Source organism: Mytilus edulis, chromosome 11 (assembly GCF_963676685.1).
Source record: "Mytilus edulis chromosome 11, xbMytEdul2.2, whole genome shotgun sequence".
Lineage (NCBI taxonomy): Eukaryota > Metazoa > Mollusca > Bivalvia > Mytilida > Mytilidae > Mytilus > Mytilus edulis.
In genome coordinates, this window is record NC_092354.1 from 11,953,772 (window position 1) to 11,976,047 (window position 22,276).

Below are 22,276 nucleotides of genomic sequence, written 5' to 3' on the forward strand. Positions count from 1 at the left end.
ATGATAATGATACACGTTTTCCCTTTTTATCTGTAAATTATATAACAGAAAGTTAATATTCATATGAAGCAATTTCAAAATGAAAAATGAAATAGCTACGTGAACTACTGATGTAGCTGAGTTTCTGTGCGATCTTTCATCAGGTTCATCTGAGACCATAATAAGTTTTAAAACACTAGAACCGTCGTGCACAATTATAACTGCGAAAAATATTTGCAGGCTTGGTTTTATTTTAATACTTTTCATTATTGAAATATAATATTTCTGCTTGAAGAACACAGTGAATTTATAAAAAAAAAAAAAAACGATTGTGAAATATATATATAAAGAAGAAGATTTTAAGTAATATAATATGAATCAACACACCTGACTAAAAAATTCAAGCAAACATTAAAATAATTCTTACATAGCCGGAAAAAATCTGTACATAATAGTGAATTTGACTTAGACACATACAAAACAGGTTTTAAATATTAGCTCTGAGAGTGTTCCCTTTTTATTTTTTTATAAGAAGCACTTGCGTAATTTATTGGAAATGTGCTTCGGAAGCAAAAATGTATTTATTTACTCTTTGGGAGGCACAAATCAACACTTTAAAATAATATGTTGACAAATATAGTTGTATTAACTTCCTCACATGTCTTTTTCAACATACTTGTTTGTTATCTTGAAACAGTGTTGTACAATCAAATATGTTTCATACCTTTTATGCCATTTTTGTCTGGATAAGGTAGACTTTTTTTGTCTCCTTTTCATGCAGTAAATTTTTGAAAAATTTCATTCGAATATGTGATAATGCTTTTTATAATGTGATGCAAAGCTTAAATAGGTTGATATGTTTCAGTCACTTGATTAAACTGATCCTCTGTTGTGTATATAACGCTTAAACGTTTATCCTGTTTACATGTAAAGTTCAAGCAGAATAAAAATATTGTACGGTGGCATGCTGTTGAAGATTGCAAATGCATTGTGTTTTACTTAAAATTAAAACAGAAAAAACATGTGTTTCATTCTAGTAAAACTACAAGAAGGAATAAGAAATGTAGAATAAATACATCCGTCTGGTGATGATTAAAAAGAAGATTGACTTCTTTGGTGTTATGTATATATATGATTACTTTAATTGTTATTGTTATTATCATAATTGTGTATCATATCGTTTCGATTTCCATCTTTTTAATATTAGTGTCTCATTGTCAACTCACTAGTGTCTAACCAATTTATGATATGTTTTATAATTTTAATCAATAAGAGTGTAAATCTACTGACGAAGTTCATAGAATATATGCCATTTTATTACAATCTTGAAAAGTTATTTTTAATTTAAAAAACTGTGTTGTGTGTTGTTTTATATTCAACTATTCGAGGGTGAAATATTTCCGTTCAGGTAATATCCTTTATATGTATAGCATAAGTCTTTACAGTATTTTCAAATTTCAATAATTAAGCACAGCGGAAGTTTCGACTTGTTCTTTTCGAGAAGAAAATGAACAGCCTACGCAAAAAGAATGTAAGGCATCCCAATATAGACAATTTATCAATTTTGTCAAACGAGTATGAAACTGCATAAGTTAGGGAAATAAATCGCTTGTTATTTACTGTTTCGCCAATGCAGATATACTAATAAGTCTTCTGTAAACTATATGTTTTTTTTTGATAAATCTTAATAAAGAAAAGTGCTTTAAATGCAACTATGCGTACTTTTCTCCTTGGTTTGTAAATGATACACGACAAATATCAATATTTCTCTGTAGTGCCAATTTTCTAAATGAAAATATATCATATTTGCTAATTACATTTTACTAATAGTATATTTATTCATGTAAATCTGAATAAAAATCAGGCAAGTTAAAGGGTTTGGATGCAGTTAATAGATCAGAGGTAAGATAAAGAAGATAAAAATAAAAATGTAAAGAAAAAGACAGAATAATGGAAATGGAAAACTAACATATAATGAGGAATATTGGATAAATACTTAAAAATGGCAAAATTGGAAAAAGTTAACGGACACAAGAATGAAGATCCAATACCCACCATTCAGACCCTTACGAAAGATTTACAAACCTCGATGTCGTTTACAATATAATCTATCGGGATTGCAAAAAGTCACGCGTCAACCAATATGAGGTTTTTCTTTTACTTCTTTTTAATCATCAGCAGACGGATGTATTTATTTTACATTTCTTATTCCGTCTTGTAGTTTTACTAGAATGAAACACATGTTTTTTCTGTTTTAATTTTAAGTAAAACACAATGTATTTGCGATCTTCAACAGCATGCCACAGTACAATATTTTAATTCTGCTTGAACTTTACATGTAAACAGGATAAACGTTTAAGCGTTTTATACACAACAGAGGATCAGTTTAGTCAAGTGACTGAAACACATCAACCTATTTAAGCGTTGTATGACATTATAAAAAGCATTCACACATGTTCAAATGTAAATTTTCAACGAATGGCTGCATGAAAAGACAAATAAAATCTAAAGTTGTCTCATTGGCAATCATACCACATCTTCTTTTTTTATATCTACCTTATCCAGACAATAATGACATAAACGGTATTGGGCATATTTAATGGTAAAACAATGTTTCAAGATAACAAAAAATAAAGTTAAAAAAGACAGGTGAGAAAGTTATTTAATCAATATTTGTCAACATCTATTTTAAAGCGTTGATTTATGCGTCCAAAAAGGGTAAATAAGTACAGATTTTTGCGAAATATGACAAAATCGGCTGGATTTCAAACAATATCTAGGGAAGTAACAATATACTTTATCCATATATATGGACATTGCGGGAGTTTCTCGCTGCATTGAAGACCCATTGGTGGCCCTCGGCTATTGACTTTTCTATGGTCGGGTTGTTGTCTCTATGACACATTCACCATTTCCATTCTCAATTTTATTGTACAATTCCTAATATTTCATATTAAAAAGGAATATGTATTACGGTATTTCTTTAAGTCATAAACTATTATAAAACTTATACAGGTCGATACAACTTGCTGCACATGCATTCATTTGCTAGTTTGTTTTTGTTTTGAATATGCATGAAATATGTGTCACATGATGTTAAGCAAGCACTTATATTTCGAAAAATAATGTTAATTCCAAATTAGGGAATGATTCTTAAATCACAAGTTGAACCGTGGTGTTCATCTTAATTGACCATAAAAGGTTACTGATGAGTCTTTTGTGGACAAAACGCGCGTCTGGTCTAAAATACAAAATTTCAATCCTGGTATCTATGATGGGTTTATTTACTATATCTTTATATATAGACATTGCACAATTCCTAAAATTTCATATGAACAAGGGAAAGGTTCTAAGAGATACTCAAATTAGCGCAGAAAAAAACCGTAAGACGTGGCAATTCAAATAATAAATATAAATAAAATAGAAAAATCGTTATTCTACAAGCATTCCTTAAGCATGTATGCTACCCGAATAAACATTAAAGAAGTTGAACCAAATTGTATATACAAATATATTAATTGACTGAATTTAAAAAAGAAACATCCTACCTTCGATAGTCAGTCCAGATATTACACACTTTAAAACGATTACAGCGTATACTTTTAAAACTACATCAATTATATAGTTATACCGATTTAGTTGTACATGTCATTTATACAAGCTGTATGAATTTACCAGTGAAATTCAATATCAACAAAAAGTGCACCGACAATTTCATTGTACTCTTTGTTTTAAAATTTTACACAGCTTGTACCAATGTGCTGTTTCACGTGTCCATCATCTATCAAATATTGACGTTAAAAACGCACGAGTTCAATGTCAATTAATTATTAGTGCAAAGTATATCTAATTCAATAATAAATTATCAATGGTATTTGTCGGGTCGTTGTAGTTGTTTAGGTCAGTCTTGACACATAATTTTTCATCATTAAGACGTATTTTATCACCAATGAAGCAGATGGTTAGAGAATCCAATATATCAAGTATTTATTTATTGTTTATTCGATAATTAATGGGTTGTAACGTTTACAAAAGACATTTTAATGAAAAGATAATTGTAACAACATCATTATGGATAATTGAACGTAATTTTTATATTCAGAGGGAATCAACACTCAGATTGGATTGCTGAATGTTTAACGTCTAGCAGTAAATACTACATGCATACATTCAAAACATGTTATATACAATTCCAAACTATTTAGTCTGACATTGTGACGTGCTAGTTATAGACCACAGGAACAAACATATCAGTTGATTATTCTGATCCCTTGTCAATAGTCTTTTCTCAAAATGAAAATTAAAAAAATATCATTTTCTTGTATCGATGTGCCGATATGAAATGTTCCCAGAACGGATAAAAAATATTCATGATAATGTAACGGAAGATCAAGAAAAAAATGCAACATGAATTCACTGAAAAATATATATAATGTTGGCGGCATTGACTATGAGTTTGAAACTAAAAATGAAATCAACATTTTTAACACACAGTAAAACATTATATGTAATGAAGGTTTTAGTAGACGAAAGGTTAGGTGGTCTTTATTTTCATACTTTTTTTTATTTCTAGTTTAATTTGCTTTGCTCATTATACTCTGCTTGATACTAGCAATGTTAGTTGGTAATCAATTCATGGTTTAGTTTAGTAAGGAACATTAATTATTTACAAAGCATTAATACAGTTTATATATTTTTTTCCTTTACATGTACCTAGGATAGTACTGTATATTTCCTTTTTTTTTATCCCCATTTGTAAACGTTTTCAACAAGATTTGGCGAATAAAAAAAAATATCAATTCAAGCTAAATAACATGTTAAACAAACCTTAATTTATTTATTTTTTACAAATCTTATGAAGAAGGAGTAGTAATCACCAAATCCCAAAACACAGAACAAAAGAATACACCAACCAACAATTCCTCCAGCATACAAATACAGAAAAACAGACAGCGAACAACATATGAACAAACTAGACAGACCTGGCATAGCCATAACGTGTAAACATTATGTACACTTGCTGTAATAATTAATATTCTTGTTTTAAGTTTAATTGATTAATCAAAGTTTGGATCGTTATTTGTTTTCATTGTTTAAAACGTTGTCATGCTGGGGTATTAATGTCAAGATATATACAAATAGTTGTCCGTGATAAATATCCTTGTTTAGTTAGTCTCTATGGGAAAATCATACAACAATTTCTTATTATTGTATTGTATGTGCATAATAATTGCTGTAGTGAGCAAGTACTCTCAGACTGAATGAAATATTCCGTCAAATAGTTATAAAAGGATAAGGGTTATAATTTAATACGCCTGACGCGTGTTTCGTCTACATAAGACTCATCAGTGACGCTCAGATCAAAATAGTTATAAAGCCAAACAAGTACAAATATGAAGAGCATTAAGGACCCTAAATCCCAAAAAGCTGTGCAAAATACAGCTAAGGTTATCTATTACTGGATTAAGAAAACCCTTAGTGTTTTTGGAAAAAATTCAACGTTTTGTAACAAGAAATTTATAAAAATGATCCTTTAATTGATATTCATGTCAACACCGAAGTGATGTCAAACATGTTCAACATAAAATTCTTTGACCCTATAAACACAACAAAAAAGGTCACATGAACCCTTACAATTACAACTAATCGCAAATCAAAGTACATTATCATGTATAAAAGTGAATGAAATGAAGAGTCCTCAATCAACTCTTACTCAGATATCAAATCCCAAATGCTACTGCAGTTTAACAGATTAAATTATTAATGATATTACAATAACGTTATCACAAATGTCTATAAACTTTCAGACATTATCAAGGAAGAGAACGGTGTAGTTTATTAAAACATATGTTTAGAGTAGATGTACGGTGTAACGTTCTGTACGGTGTAACGTTCTGTTTAGAGTAGATGTACGGTGTAACGTTCTGTTTAGAGTAGATGTACGGTGTAACGTTCTGTTTAGAGTAGATGTACGGTGTAACGTTCTGTTTAGAGTAGATGTACGGTGTTACGTTCTGTTTAGAGTAGATGTACGGTGTAACGTTCTGTTTAGAGTAGATGTACGGTGTAACGTTCTGTTTAGAGTAGATATACGGTGTAACGTTCTGTTTAGAGTAGATGTACGGTGTTACGTTCTGTTTAGAGTAGATGTACGGTGTAACGTTCTGTTAAGAGTAGATGTACGGTGTAACGTTCTGTTTAGAGTAGATGTACGGTGTAACGTTCTGTTTAGAGTAGATGTACGGTGTAACGTTCTGTTTAGAGTAGATGTACGGTGTTACGTTCTGTTTAGAGTAGATGTCAGTGTAACGTTCTGTTTAGAGTAGATGTACGGTGTAACGTTCTGTTTAGAGTAGATGTACGGTGTAACGTTCTGTTTAGAGTAGATGTCAGTGTAACGTTCTGTTTAGAGTAGATGTACGGTGTAACGTTCTGTTTAGAGTAGATGTACGGTGTAACGTTCTGTTTAGAGTAGATGTACGGTGTAACGTTCTGTTTAGAGTAGATGTACGGTGTTACGTTCTGTTTAGAGTAGATGTACGGTGTAACGTTCTGTTTAGAGTAGATGTACGATGTAACGTTCTGCTTAGAGAAGTTGTACGGTGTAACGTTCTGTTTAGAGTAGATGTACGGTGTTACGTTCTGTTTAGAGTAGATGTACGGTGTAACGTTCTGTTTAGAGTAGTTGTACGGTGTAACGTTCTGTTTAGAGTAGATGTACGGGGTAACGTTCTGTTTAGAGTAGTTGTACGGGGTAACGTTCTGTTTAGAGTAGATGTACGGGGTAACGTTCTGTTTAGAGTAAATGTACGGGGTAACGTTCTGTTTAGAGTAGATGTACGGGGTAGCGTTCTGTTTAGAGTAGATGTACCGTGTTACGTTCTGTTTAGAGTAGTTGTACGGTGTAACGTTCTGTTTAGAGTAGATGTACGGTGTAACGTTCTGTTTAGAGTAGATGTACGGTGTAACGTTCTGTTTAGAGTAGATGTACGGTGTAACGTTCTGTTTAGAGTAGATGTACGGTGTAACGTTCTGTTTAGAGTAGATGTACGGTGTAACGTTCTGTTTAGAGTAGATGTACGGTGTAACGTTCTGTTTAGAGTAGATGTACGGTGTAACGTTCTGTTTAGAGTAGTTGTACGGTGTAACGTTCTGTTTACAGTAGATGTACGGTGTAACGTTCTGTTAAGAGTAGATGTACGGTGTAACGTTCTGTTTAGAGAAGTTGTACGGTGTAACGTTCTGTTTAGAGAAGTTGTACGGTGTAACGTTCTGTTTAGAGTAGATGTACGGTGTAACGTTCTGTTTAGAGTAGTTGTACGGTGTAACGTTCTGTTTACAGTAGATGTACGGTGTAACGTTCTGTTAAGAGTAGATGTACGGTGTAACGTTCTGTTTAGAGAAGTTGTACGGTGTAACGTTCTGTTTAGAGAAGTTGTACGGTGTAACGTTCTGTTTAGAGTAGATGTACGGGTAACGTTCTGTTTAGAGTAGATGTACGGTGTAACGTTCTGTTTAGAGTAGATGTACGGTGTAACGTTCTGTTCAGAGAAGTTGTACGGTGTTACGTTCTGTTTAGAGTAGATGTACGGTGTAACGTTCTGTTTAGAGTAGATGTACGGTGTAACGTTCTGTTTAGAGTAGATGTCAGTGTAACGTTCTGTTTAGAGTAGATGTCCGGTGTAACGTTCTGTTTAGAGTAGATGTACGGTGTAATGTTCTGTTTAGAGTAGATGTACGGTGTAACGTTCTGTTTAGAGTAGATGTACGGTGTAACGTTCTGTTTAGAGTAGATGTACGGTGTTACGTTCTGTTTAGAGTAGATGTACGGTGTAACGTTCTGTTTAGAGTAGATGTACGGTGTAACGTTCTGTTAAGAGTAGATGTACGGTGTAACGTTCTGTTTAGAGAAGTTGTACGGTGTTACGTTCTGTTTAGAGTAGATGTACGGTGTTACGTTCTGTTTAGAGTAGATGTACGGTGTAACGTTCTGTTTAGAGTAGATGTACGGTGTAACGTTCTGTTTAGAGTAGATGTACGGTGTTACGTTCTGTTTAGAGTAGATGTACGGTGTAACGTTCTGTTTAGAGTAGATGTACGGTGTAACGTTCTGTTTAGAGTAGATGTACGGTGTAACGTTCTGTTTAGAGTAGATGTACGGTGTAACGTTCTGTTTAGAGTAGATGTACGGTGTAACGTTCTGTTTAGAGTAGTTGTACGGGGTAACGTTCTGTTTAGAGTAGATGTACGGTGTAACGTTCTGTTTAGAGTAGATGTACGGTGTAACGTTCTGTGTTCTGTTTAGAGTAGATGTACGGTGTAACGTTCTGTTTAGAGTAGATGTACGGTGTAACGTTCTGTTTAGAGTAGATGTACGGTGTAACGTTCTGTTTAGAGTAGTTGTACGGTGTAACGTTCTGTTTAGAGTAGATGTACGGTGTAACGTTCAGCTATTGAAAAGGATAGTTTGTTAAAGTAATATGCCCATAAAATACCCCTACATAAATGCATATACGAAAAAAGACAAAAATAATAGCTGTATTAAAACAAATCACACTTGGCTTCAATGAATTTTTACAGCGTTTCAGTTAAGGTCGGAGAAAAGATTCAGAAATTGACCAAAACATCCACTGTACTATCTCTAATAGGGAAAACGAAAACTACAAACTCAAATCATTTGCACGAAACAAAATTCAAAACAAATAGTTTAAGAGATTAAAACATATGAAAACACAAAATAAGAAGCCCCAAGGAACCTGTATTGATCATTTAAAAAGTAGAATCACAAAAAAACTCCGAGGAAAAATTCAAAACGGAAAGTCCCTAATAAAAGGGCAAAATCAAAAGCTCAAACACATCAAACAATTGGATAACAACTGTCATATTCCTGACTTTGTACAGGCATTTTCGTATGTGGAAAACGGTGAATTGAACTTGGTTTTAAAGCTAACTATACCTAAGCTTTGGATTTTTAAATATTTTGGCCCCGAGCATTACTTAAGAGACATATATTGTCGAAATGCGTATCTGGTGACAACATATTGATACCGTTTATGTTATGTTATTAATGTATTTAACCAATGCGTTCCGTTGCCATCTATGTCGGCCATACGTCTTGACGGAGGGAAAAAAATAAAGAACACAAAGTTATTCCCAGATATTTAAAGTTTGGTTGAAATTGGCCTTGTAGTTTCAGAAGAAAAGATGTTTCACGACAGACGCCAAGTGTCGCAGAGATCCGCAGAGTGGTAATCAAGAGGCTTTTTGGAATTAAGAAGTACACTTTTAAACAACAAAAAAATCCACCTGGCCCTATTAGTATGAATTTTAGAGGTTTTAAGTTGGATAAGGTTTAATCAGTCATGATGTACTATTATTTACCTTTACATATGGTTGCTTCATTTTTTCCATTATTTAATATTGATAAAACAAGAATCTACATCCAGATTAACTTGTTTTGAAGATCACTGATCCATAATCCATCATGCACATCATTTAGTGAGATAGGTACTGATTTATTTTACAGTCTCAGTGTGGATGATGTAAACCATACTTATATAACAGTTGTATATTTTACTAATGTTGGTTTTATCGCCCTCGTAGTACTGTTAAAATACCATTAACAGAAACTACAAAGGATAGAAATCGCACCCTTGAAGAAATTTTATATTAATCTGTAATAATCTTTAGCAGAGTACAGTACTTGCTTTTCAAAAATTCAATATCAAAGGCAACTATGGCTTACGTCGCTGACGATACCGTGACTGACGAACGTTCCCCGAGAGTCTAGACTCTTTATTAAACTGAGGCAGGTCAAGTTTTGATTTTATGGTTTCTTGATGCTTTATCTGCAGAATATTTGACCACGGCTGTTATCAAGAGACTTATGAATAGCTGTTGCCTCGATTAATGAAGTAAAAACATACGCAACAATAAAGTAACAACAGTTAAACGAGATCTAGACATCGGAACGGTAAATCTGACGGGGATTGTTCAGATGACTTTAAATATTTACATTTTGAATATTCAATAAACACTTTAAAAATCAAAACACATTGATTCATCTTCATTAATTGTTCAATAAATATGTATGAACCTTGGTATAAAATCACACACTACTGTCTCCTGAATACTATTATACCAATATGTTTAATATGTGAAATTGGGGAAATGTCATTTATTGTTTGCATCTAATAATCTTTTGAATTGTCTAAAAAATATAGTACTAAAAATGTTTAGAAGTGCTGATACCAACCCTTTTCTTCGGATTACCTATAACCACCATTGTCTTCGGAAATACCTCTACTAAGAAATATTTGTCAGTTTTTATGAATTTCCCCTGATTGACCATGGAGTTTGATATTTTTGTTTATACTCTGTCGTTTTTTGTTGTATTTTTATAAAAAAAAAAACCATAATAAATGCATAATTAAACTTTAATTTCCGTAGTGTTTTGGATTTCTCAAGAGAGTTTAAAACGTTTAGTAAGTCAAATAGAAATCACATCTACACGCAAAAGAAAACGGCATCCAATAACTTGATTGCGTGTTAAATGAATTGAAAATTAGGTTACGTAAAGTAAAATCATATAAAAAAACTATCATCCAGTAAATTGATCGCTATCATTTGTCCTTGATCAATAAGCAGGATCTTACACTATAGTTTATAAAACCATAGATAAATTTTACATCATCCCCGTTTGTTTTTACGGGACGGAGATTAGACGTAATCTGTGATTGACGTTTATTTACAGAGTGGTTGACAATTGACATGTCAACTAAAACTAATATATCGATTTGACGGTCATTTTAAACAGGACACGCTTAATAAAATTGCTTTATATTATTTGTTAGCTCGGATAGCATTGTAAGCTTTGTATTCGAATTTCAGTTTTTAACTTTTCTGTTGTTATAGTGAAACGCAGTTCTTATGTTTAATGATATTATTTTCAAAGGTTTAAGATATAAGAAAATATACAGTTTACCCCCAGATACTGTTTTTTTTTTATATATACTAGTTTGTTTTAAATGCAGTTTTATATGCATTTATATGTACCTCAACAGTAAATTGTTTTCTTAGAATTTCTGGATTACACTTGAAAATTGTAGTAGTTAATGCATGCCGTCTTACCCTTATGAGAGAGGCAAAGAAAGATCCAATATTCATATTTTTTTCAAATGCTATGAATAAAGTTCAAAGACTTTCATTTTGAAATAATTGACACAATGTATATTATGGGAACATATTCTTTGATGTCATATTATACATTCATATCCATGGTGCACACTATAATGACGATCTCACATGGTTGTGTTCGTTTGTTTTTACTACAATGACAAGAAATAAACTCCCATGTTTAATATAAGTTAGTAAAACAGTGTAGTTTCCAACTTTTAAGTCAGTAATACTTAATAACAAAATCATCAATTTAGCTTTTTTCATTTGTCTACGAACTTGAATTCCTTGACAGGATTAGATTGGTTATACAAATGGACTGTTAACTGAATGCTTTAAAGAAAATATATTGGTCTGATTGGGTGATATATGTCTATAAATAAAGGCAACAGTAGTATACCGCTGTTCAAAACTCATAAATAAATGGACAAAAAACAAATTCGGGGTAACAAGCTAAAACTGAGGGAAACGCATTAAATATAAAAGGAGAACAACGACACAACATTAAAATGTAACACACACAGAAACGGACTAAGCATTAGACAAAATCATATGAGAATAACAAATATAACATCAAAACCAAATACATGAATTTGGGGTAGATAAGTACCGTGACAGGGATTCTAAATTTGGTATTATTAAAAACGTCAAGAAAAGCTTTAATTGATTTGTTGGAGCATGATATTTTGAACAGACAGACACTTCCAGCAGTATAAAAAATCACGTGACCTTCTGAAACCTACAAAACGTTGAACTGTGACAGAAGTGACATGTTCAATCAAACATTTGTGTCGCATAATTTACTATGAAGTTTATCATAAATTTATTTGGCATTCTCATGACTTAAGGTCAATTGTTAAATCCAATCAAAATTATTATTTTTTAATACGTACAACCTTGTTAAGAGTCATTTTAGATTAATCATTGAGCCGACGTTGTTCTAAAGGGAGTAATTTTTGTTTTTCAGCTTCATAGCTATACATGTTTCATAAACACAATGAAGCAACATAAAAACCTAGGAAAGGTGGAAATACATTTAGATTCTACCACTGCAATGAGTGTAATGCGATATTTATCCACTCTCGACAGTTAAATTTTCAAATTTAAAACGCGAGGCTCGCCGAGCGTTTTAAATATTTAAGTTTAACTGTCGAGAGTGGATAAATATCGTATTACACGAGATTTGGTGGTGGAATCTGTTTCTCTAATGATTTTCAAACAATATGAAGGCAAAGTTATTCTTTCTTTACGAATGATCTGCAAAACGATATGTTCTTTCTATGTGACGTCATCAGGGATGGTCGCCTTTTTTCATGCCGTCACAATAGGAAATTCAGAGGAAAGCCAGAAAATTCGACGTTATAATCGGATTTTAACCAATGATGAACTGAGATCAAATGAATCACACGTTGATTATTTTTTTTTATACAATGGGTGCAGAAAGAGTTAGATTCACGAAGGATAAGTTAAATATAGAATAAAGGACTTTTTTTTTTGATACTGACTTTATCACAGTAAAATATTAGGTGAGCCCGAAGGGCGAGCCTGATATTTTCTGTGATAAAGTCAGTATCAAAAACAAAAAGTCCTTTATTCGGTTTATCGGTAATTTAAAAAAAAATAAAAAATTACTACAATAATAGAGAAAATAACAACCGAACTTCTTTTTCGCGTCGAATCACGGCGAATCACACTTGAAAGACGTCACAGGCTGCATTACGTCATTTGAAATTGTGTTATAGTGCAGTAAACATGGCGTTCTCTTGCACAAAGTATTGAAAAGAAATTATTGCATGTGTTTCTTTAATATTCTGCTTTGGACATGACTCTAACAATGGCAAATATAATGGTAGCATACCGGTAAGTCAGATTTCTTTATTTTTCACAAAGCATCAACATAGGGGGAGGGGGTAGGAGGGTCCTGATCCCGAAATCCAGGGTTTAAAAACACAAATCACGAGGTCCCGAATTAAAGTCAAGAGAAGAGAGCTCTTCGAGAGAAGCTCTACTGTGATAGTCGACGTTGGTATACTTTTAACCCCTTATTGATAGGATTTCAAACTCCTGTCATTTAAATAAAGTAAATCCCGATATCCCGAAATCACGAGCTTAAGGACACCCGATCCCGGAGTCCCGAATAAGGTCCTATCCCCCTTCGAGCATAGTAAGTCAGAACATTAGAATGATACGATATGAATCAGCAGATTTTTCATCGATCATCATTTTTAAGTTCAACGACGTCAATTTATAATTATATTTTACTTAAAGCTGACTGTTATTTGTAAATTATCTAAACAAGCTCATTTCTTGTCTACTTCATAATTATTTCAAACATTTTAATAGATGGTGCCCCGGTTACCCCCTTTTCAAAATTCATCCTAGATCCGCATATATGAATAAGTTCACTTTTTTGTTCTTTGGTCTATGAATATCTGTCTTTAAATTGACAATGAAACCACATCTTTTAAAATTGTATATGATGGTCCCACAAAAATGTCGCAAAAAAATGCGTAAATTTCATTTTTTTCTAGCTTCTCAGTCTCATGCGATAGCGGTACCTTTTTGGTCACTATTTATGTGTTGCGTTTAAATATGAATTGTAACACTTTATAGTGACTGAACAGGTAAAACAAATACTTCTCAAGAAACAGAAAAAACAAACTACTTGGAACGGCACCAGGCTATGTATTGGTATTGTATGAAAAAAAAACTCGGATTGGAACACCATGTTGTGTACTTCATATATCAATTATAGATAACGCTTTTTTTTTTTAAGTCTTTCATGCATTTTCTGTTCACATTTTCACAACAAAAAAGGCTTAACTAACTTTGTGAAAAAAAAGTAAAATCACAAAAATACTGAACTCAGAGGAAAATCAATTCGGAAAGTCCATAATCACATGGCAAAATCAAATAACAAAACGCATCAAAAACGAATGGACAAGAACTGTCATATTCCTGACTTGGGACAGGCATTTTCAAATGTAGAAAATGGTGGATTGAACCTGGTTTTATAGCTAGCTAAACCTCTCACTTGTATGACAGTCGCAAATTCCATTATATTGTCACCGATGCGTGAACAAAACAAACAGACATAATAGGTAAAAATGTCAAAAATAGGGGTACAGCAGTCAACATTGTGTTATCATCTTAATCACTATAAAAACAACAAATGTAACGAAGAAGCACAAAAAGGCATACATCAAATTAACATCCTCAGTTTGATTATATTATACGATTATATTTGTCTATGTAAAATGCACCCATCAAGGAAGGAGGGTATGGGTACTGGTGTAAAATTGCGCGTTTGAAATTCGCACAGGTAGACATGAAATAATTTTGTCGTTCAAAGTATGACGGGATGCATAAATACAGTCACGCAAAATAGATATAACAAACACTGACATAACAGTTAAAGTAATAATAATAAATAATCAATGTCAAGTGTTTCATTCGCCAAAAATCTCGTGCGTTTCTGCGATAAAAATCACGCGCAATTTTGTGAATGAAAGTGGAAAGTAGATCCTTACGTGTTGCATTCGCGCATGTCATTTGCGTACTAACCCAATAATTTTTATATCACGGCCAGTCCACTGATACTGACATTATCAGCGAGTACACATCAAAGGAAAAATGTACAAATTACCGATAAATACAAATACCCCTTTCTCCCAACAAGGATAACCAATCGCATGTATGCCAAATGTGTGTATGTAATAGACTGACCAAGGAAGTTGAAAATAGATATTGAGAGAACATAAAAATATAAATACAGCTCAAAAGTTACACATCCATCAATATGTGGCAATCACATTTTAAAGCAGTTACTTATTTTAATATCTGGAAATCTTTTTCAAATGTATAAGTAAAGATAAACGGAGGTTTATATATAAATATTCAAACATATTAGTGGAAGAAAATCGAGCTTCTCAAAACAACAAATCTGTTAAATCCGATCAAATGCCAGACAACAGTTATGATGGTCTGCCAAGCAAAACATAGAACACTAAAGACTGGGCAACACACAACAAAATTCAAGGTTGAACTTAAGTTCATGTAACCCGAAAGGGTACACAGATTCTTATTCATCTATGACATCCGTCATATTGCTTAAGTAAGTACAATGAGTCTAATCCGGTGATGTCATATCTGAGAGAAAAAGAACGGGATCATTGTGTCTATCACAATTGAAACATATCCGTTGTCAGCTGTTAAATAGATACTAGAATGTCATTACGATCAAATAACTATATATTAGTAGTGATGGCGTCCGTAAAATGTTCGAAGCAACAACCCTCTACCATGGCCAATACAATAATAGTTATAACGAAGAACTGAGAAGAAAGAGAGAAGCGAAAAATACCAATAGGGTTTTCAAACTTAATTGTCAAAAAACAAACATACAATGTCATAACAAAAAATAGATATAATGGCGAAAAGACAACAACAGTGCACATGAGACCACATAGTAAAATGAAAACTGCGCAACCCAAACCTCACCAAACACTTGGATGTCAGATGCTATTGAGGGTTATCCTGCTCTATATGTGAAACTAATGACATATAAAACAACACCGCATTACAGCGATGTTGGAGGTCCGCACAGTTTCAGGTTAGGAGAAATAACAGGGGCTCAATAGTGTACTAAAGTATAAATTTTGCTATTCATCACTTACAATGTAGTGAACAATGTTGTAGTGTGTTTAATGCTATTTCCAGTCAACCATAATTATTGTCAGATAATCAATTTAGTATTCCATCTGTGCACTGGCTTGCATTATTTGGATACAGCTGATTGGTCGAAGTATCTAATTTGTCTGTAGAACTAAATGATTTTAGGAACAATATATTGGCTTGACTTTGTGATAGGTTTTGATTTAGATACTAATTCTGAGCATTTAAGTACCTTGTTCATGAGAGCTATTGTTGATGGCTTAGACAATGCTGTTTACTATAGGAATATTATTCGCTTGATCTAAATCATGAGCGCCATTGATGTGTCTAATGTAGACGCAACACGCATCTGGTATGCTAAATTAAGAGTACTATCTTTGATGAGATTTTCTTTAATCTAACGGATTATCATACTTACACTTTAAAATATTGAAAACAACACGTTATTAATTTCTTGCATCCGAATCGCTTTTCTGGATTTACCTTCATCCGGAACGCTCAAAGCCAAACATTTGAAATCCGAAGATGTATAAGTACCGAAACCGTTCAATAGCTATATGTCAAAATTACCTAAAATAAATAGCCAAATTCATCTCAAACCAACTTTGCCTGAGGGAGTTGAAACCTTAGTTTCTTAATAATTTCTAAATTCATAAACGGAGAATTTTAGTAAAGTTTGTTAAATCATGTCTAACATTGGTTAAACTGACATGATTTGCTGGTGTTTTAAATTGTAATATTTGTCGCACAATCTTACTGAAACTTGTTAATTATGTATGATACTGTAGTTTAGATCGTGACGTCTCAAGGTACTCCAATGTTCTCAGTCAGTGGGAAACCTTGGTAAGCAGTCAAATTGAATAATCAATTTACCACTTCATCAATCCGGAAACGCGGACGTTATCCTAACGGAACTAGGTCACAGTTTAAAATTATTTTTCAAGGAGTGTTATCCACAATTTAATTACATGCTAATCAAATGTAATATAACATAACAGAAAAAAGATGGTGCAGGCTTAGTTCCAAAGATGATGGTGATTTTTTCAATTAGATTATAATATACAAATTGTATCCTATTTGTCCTGAATATACATGTCATATTGATAAATTCAAAACGAGCAATTTAGTCTTTAACGTTATTTTGATGTCATCTGCGGTCTTGGATTGTTAAAAGCAAAATACCATTGGTCCAGATCTTTATTAAAACATACAAAAAAGAAGATCAGGTATGATTTCCAATGAGACAATTCTTATAAAAGTCTGTTTATGTGAATTACGAAAATCGTCAGACAACGGCCTTTAACATTGTGCATGTTTATAACAGAACTAATAGAAATTGTATACGAATGACCACTATGTAAATTGAAACATCTACTAAGGTACATGTTTAAAGTAAAATCATAAAAATACCAAACTCCGGGGGGTATTCAAAACTGAAATTCCCTAATCTAATGGCATAATCAAACGCTCAAACACTTCAAACAGTTCAATGGCTAACAATTTACAAATTCTTCAAAAAAAACCTTCGTCGGATTTGCTGATGATTTATAGTTCTTAAACTCAAAATATAAAAAAACAAACAATTGAGAGCAACTAAATCAGAATGTTGAAAAAACGGTATAAATTAAATTTGGCATATGCTGTTCTAACTTCCAACTTCAGTATATTGAAAGGTATTAAGACAAATTGATGAACTATATTTTACAGAAAATATGGCATTAAAGCATGAAAAAACCAAATCTGTTTTTTTTTTTTAAATTCTAATTCACAGTATAAATTTGATCTAATTCAAATAGAAGGATATAGTTATTTTAGGTTGCATTTCTGTAAATATTGACAATGCAATTTCCCATAGGAACTCCTTTTACGGCTAAAACGGTACCACTTTTACTATGAAGTTTTGAAAATCTTATTCTAGAATTGTAAGTTCATATGCACTACAGTTTTTTCAAAGGTCAAAATATAGGGCAGTGCGGCATATTTCCAACGTTTATAAGCCTGAACTTTTCAGAGTTTAAACTAACACTTATTTTCTTAACTACCCCAACCTCGAATGACTGGTTACCACAGATTCAATGTAAACAATATGCACATGTATATTTACTGGTAACATTCCCAAGTTATGTCTCTATGAGATGGAACACAAAGAGCATAACTGGGAACCAGTATGTAAACAAAATTAAATTTCTATGAATATTCTAAATCTCCCCAAAAGAGGCTTGGTTTGAGAAACAGCTGTATTTACAAAGTGCAACCTTTAGCCTATCCTTTTAAATCGAACACAAATTCATTCTTGTATATGTACTTCTCAATCAACAATGATACATATCAAAATAGTCAATTAGGTTTGCATGCTATTACTGCACTGGTTTAAATCCTTTAGAAACGTTATATTCATTGAAATAAATGAGTTTTGTCTATTGAACTAGATGAATTAGCAAAAGTATAATAAAGTCTGAATAAAGGATCAGTAGTATATGTAGTGTCTTATTCAGTGTAATAAGTATTGTTCTAAGTGCAAAGACAATCTGTAATGGATCAATTAGTCTGTGATATTATCGGGAAGCATATACGTCCAGCAATATAACTCTTTTCGTGACCTTCTTCATGTTCTCAAACCGACGCGATATCAAACTATCAATTTGAAATGTGACATAATTGACATATTTCGATGTGTTAAACTAGAAACAGACAAATTTGTCGCACAATTTACCATGTAATTTACCAGTTATTTACTGGGTAGTGCTGCAATAAAGCTTGTTACGACTCAAGGACAATTGTTAAACCCAATAAAATGTTCTCGTTCTGATGGAAAGCTTGAGTAAGAGTCATCTTAAACTAATCACTGACTACTTTAACAATCCGGAAAACTGAAATGTTCCGTAATTGTTAGGCAGCTTTATTGTTTATAAGTATGATTTAAACATGACAATGAGTCAAAAGCAAATTTAAGACACCAGCCCAGGAGCCAGTGATGGCATGAAAATACGAATTTTCTTACAAAGGAATTTACTTTTCAAAAATTTTGGAATTAAATTTAGGAATATATCTCCCTCATACAAATCACTGGTTTCGTGTCCGGATTTTCTATCGTTCTTTTTTTTGTTATATCAACTCTGCAACCTTCTTTTTGGTTTTTGATTTTAAAATGTTACGGCCAGAGCATTACTGAATAGACATAAATAGTCAAAATGTTCATCCGATGCAGAAAAATTACTGCCGTTAAAACTGTAGAAAGTCCTTTCGGTATTGGCTTGAAATACGGATTTGGTTTAGATTAAATGTGTTGTAATAAATTTTAGAAATAATTTGAAATTCTGGAAACATCTCTCTCTTTTAATTAATTAGTTATTTTATAAACCTAATCAAATATTCAAGGCTTTTATTTTTTGTAACCGTCGTGCGTTTTGTCTGCAAAGTACTAATATTGTGAAAACACATAAGTTTTTAGCAATACTATAAAAAAAAAAATATGACCTCCTAAATTATTTAGATATCACAAGTAATGTCATGTTTTTCCCTGGAAACAATCAACAACTTTGTTTATCAGTAATATAATGGGTGGCACTGCAATAAAGCTGGTTATGGCTCAAGGTCAATTACTTTATCCAATCGAATGGTCTCATTCAGATCAAGGTCAATTACTTTATCCAATCGTATGGTCTCATTCAGATCAAGGACAATTACTTTATCTAATTGAATGGTCTCATTCAGATCAAGGACAATTACTTTATCCAATCGAATGGTCTCATTCAGATCAAGGACAATTACTTTATCGAACTAATATAAGAAAACATTGTATATTTGTATATCATTTATATAAATTCATGTGGGATGAAATCAATTAATTTCAAATGATATCGGAACATCGAAAACACTTTAATCGGATGTATCCATGATGTGAAATCTTGCCATGAAAAATTATAAAACTTCTGAGAGTCAAAAAATAAATAAATACCAAACATCAAAACCGTTAAAGGTGACATAATAATGGATTACGAACAAAGACAAAAAGGAGCCGTCAGATTAAAATTGTGACCATTATCACTTCTAAACAATTAATGATACAATATTTTCACACAGAAATCATTATAAAAACTTAACGAAGTTTTTTTCCGCTTTTGTTCTACTGCAAATAACAGAATCAATTTATCGTGCCATATGTGTCAGATATAAACACAGTTTTATCCCTCAATGCGTTAAGACAGTGTCTTTTTACAGTCTCTATCAACAATAATAAAAATCAAATTTGCCAATTTAGTATTTCATCAACTATTTGAATAACGTAGAGTAAATTGGTTAGTTAAAATAAATGATTTGTCTGAAGAACGACTTAACGAAAATGTATCGGTGATCTATTTCGTATCGAGTTTATTATTCTGTCTATTAGGTATTGGTTTCGGTGTTAAGAATTTACTTTATTGGTAATCTAGACTTTATTTTGAGGCGCATGCACTTTCATATATATGACCTCGTCAATTGACCCTTTTCATTCGACAAAATTTTAAATGTTGCAAAATTGAAATATTAAAATGATTTTACCAAACAAACAGAAAAATAATTCGCATTCTTTGCTATGTAATTCCTCATTTATTACTGGATGGTGCTACAAATAAAGATTTTAACGACTCACAAAAACGTTTTTTCCAAGAAAAGTACTCTTTCACGCAAATGGTACTCTTTCAAAGAAAAATGAACTCTTTCAAAACATCTTGGTCAGAATATGAATCTTTAACCTACCACTGAGCACTCCCACTAAACGGAACATATATGCTATTCAAGAAGCTGATTGTACTGGGGGAAAAATCCTCATTTCATAAGTGTTTTTATATTTTTTGTCCTAAATCTTTGTGTTTTATAGAATATCAAGCATGAAATCGACCTGAACAAAGACAACGTACAATACGTCGGGAGACTGCTTGAAATCAAAAACGAAAACACCAAAGGAAAAGGAATCAAACCCATTCATGGTCGAGTTGCCTGAGTTGATATTATCCAATCTTTATCCATAGTCATCGTACAATTCTCCAGTTTGATTCTGTGATAAATCTCTTTAATTTCTTACATGCACAGAAAATTAGTAAAGCATTCAACACTCCATTTTGTCAATGCCGCATTTTACATTCAACTGAAAGTTGGAAGTAATAGCGTAAATGGGATGAAATTGCACTAATACTACTTAATTACATTTGTGGTTATTGAATTACAAGTGATATAAGATTTCCGTTGCGGTTTTACAAGAAAGTAATTGATTGTAAATTTCAGTTAGAGAACGTGAGGGAGGGTGATAATCAGATATATCACCTCACTTGATTTATTTACTGTTTGCATAAAATCAGAAGTGTTACATAACACAATCAGCTTTTGTAAAGTTGTGTTAAAAGCTGAAATTAATTTGTGAATGGCATTTTGTTTATGCATTAATTCAGGAGCAAAAAATCTAAGATATTCTTCCAATATTAATGTTTATCCGTTGCAAATTTACAACTAAAACATACGTATAATAAACTCGTCTCTAAGCATACATTTGTGAATTTACAAATTAGCTCTTAGTAGCATAGACGTCAATTGTCTTTCAGTAATAAAAGCATATGTATTAAGATATCAAACAAATAGACAGTAACAATTCCAATGACACTAATGATGATCAAAAGAATTCAAATGACAAATGATTATACAACAAAACAAAGGAAACTCTACAAGTAATACGATTGTTCTTGCTGTCAAAGTTCGTTGTCCTTTGTATAAGGATAATGATGAAACAAACTGTGTAAAACTGGCCGGAAATACCAAGGGACATCAAAAACTTAAGTCATAGAAATAAAGGCAACAGTAGTATACCGCTGTTCAAAAGTAATAAATTGATTCCAAACCAATAACGAGTGAAACACATAGACTATAAGAAGAAAAAACAGAGGAACATCAGGAATACTGAAGTGCAACAGCAACAATTGCAAACATAGACACGAACTATTTAATAACAACTGCCATATTTCTAGTTTTGTATAGGAAATTTTAAGACAAAATGGTTGGTTAAACCTGGTTTTATTGCTTAAAAAACAGACAAATGCCCATGCAAAAAAACACCCAAGAGATCTAGATAAACGACGAGAAGACAAAAGTCCACAAAACACTACATAGAAATCTTGTCACTGTGCAACAGGAACTTTTGTATATTTAAGTATAATCATTGACATTTCTTCATTCCAAAAGAGTTTAAAAATTACCTACTTTGTACCTCGTCACTCTATCCCAATGCCTAATTAAACAACAGAATATTTGTACGCTTTTTCTTATTTGCCAACACGTCTATTATTTATGTTATAATCAGTTAGGAAAAAATCTAATAAAAGCTAAGAGCAATGGATATTTATTTAAAAGATCAATTTATCATATATCTATATTTTTTTTAAGTCATCTACTATATATAATGTAACAGTGCAATGTA

General features: G+C 32.2%; 1 protein-coding gene across 4 annotated transcripts in view; it reads right to left on the reverse strand.

Annotated features, from left to right (window-relative positions):
• Positions 1-22,276, reverse strand: part of LOC139495139 (atrial natriuretic peptide receptor 1-like) — a 440,175-nt gene that overhangs the window by 366,610 nt on the left and 51,289 nt on the right. For 2 of the 4 annotated variants that reach the window (XM_071283313.1, XM_071283307.1), the window contains exon 1: positions 3,528-3,765. The exons of the other annotated variants lie outside the window; for them this stretch is intronic. The gene's annotated coding sequence lies outside the window, so the exon portion shown is untranslated. Of the gene's footprint in view, positions 1-3,527; positions 3,766-22,276 lie in introns of those variants that run through there. 4 annotated transcript variants of the gene reach the window in all.